The sequence below is a fragment of the Sinocyclocheilus anshuiensis genome, unplaced genomic scaffold (assembly GCF_001515605.1).
Source record: "Sinocyclocheilus anshuiensis isolate Anshui unplaced genomic scaffold, SAMN03320099.WGS_v1.1 scaffold674, whole genome shotgun sequence".
Taxonomy (NCBI): Eukaryota; Metazoa; Chordata; class Actinopteri; order Cypriniformes; family Cyprinidae; genus Sinocyclocheilus; species Sinocyclocheilus anshuiensis.
Window position 1 is genome coordinate 272,592 of NW_015542395.1, and position 1,317 is coordinate 273,908.

A 1,317-nucleotide genomic window follows, 5' to 3' on the forward strand; every position below is an offset into this window, starting at 1 on the left:
GAACTTCTATAACTATCTTGTGTCATATATATATGGTTATTTGTATGTATGTATGTACGAAGAGTTCCTGTAAAACCACAACAAATTCCTTGTGTTTGCGCACACTTAAGTGGTGAATAAAGCTCATTCTGATTCTAATAAGAAAGCACCCCTACAACAACTTCTGAAAGTGAACGGTAGTGTTTTACTCAAGCATTACATAAAAATGTCATTTTAACATTAGTTAGGAACTGAATAATAAAAAGGAAAAATAAAACACTGCGTAGTATTTACTCTTTGTATTCAATATGCACTGATTCTTATTTAAGCTACAAAAGTTATTTAGGTAAGAGCAGTGAGTGATTTTCTCTTTGTCTTTTGTTCATGGCCCCAAATATTGCAAGCTGTAGCGATATGCATATTGCGATATGTACATTTGCGATATTACGATAATTTCGATATATTGCACAGCCCTAACCGTAACGTTATGAAGCGACTACTTTTTGTACGCAAAGAAAACAAAAATAACTATTTAACAATTCTGTGTCTCTCTGCATCACTGTATAGCGCTATTTTGGAGAATATCCGCTGAACGCAAGCAGTGTACGCTCTTCTGTGTCAGAAGTGTTTTTCAGTTTGGTTTGAATATCGTTACATCCCTAATATGTATGTATGCTTGTACCAAGAGCACCTAAAAAACGCAACAAATTCCTTGTGTGTTTGCACACACATGGCGAATAAAGCTAATTCTGATTCTGTTTCTGAGGCAAATTTACCATCAGTCAGTGCGGCGACACATTCCCGGTTTTTAAGAAATAGCTTGCCCCCGCTAAAATGTAAATTTTACCATCTTTTACTCATTCTCGTGTTGTTGTGGAGCCCATATTATTTTATTTTTGTTTGTGAACACAAACATTAATGTTTGATAAGCTCCTGCACAGTGATTTTAAAATCCAAGTTCTATCTTGCGCTATATTTAAAGTCGTCTAAATCGTCATCCAATAGTTTTGTGTGATGAACAGAGAAAATGAAATCCATCTGTTACTCACACTTATGTCGTTCCAAATGGCACAATTATTTCGATGTTTTTCATCTACATAGTAATCAGTGTCACTAACCTGTCATACAAAAAAATAGTACATTTCTCTGTGAAAGAGCACGTCAGAAAAAAAAACCCATTATGTCACTAAAAGATAATAGCCTTTTGTTAATTTTCAACTGCAGTAAAAGTTGTTTGATGCCAGTCAATTATTTATTTATTTTTTTATTATTTAAAAGGCCATTCACATTTTACACTCATTCCATCAGGGGAAAAAAAAACACCTCATACCAGTGGTG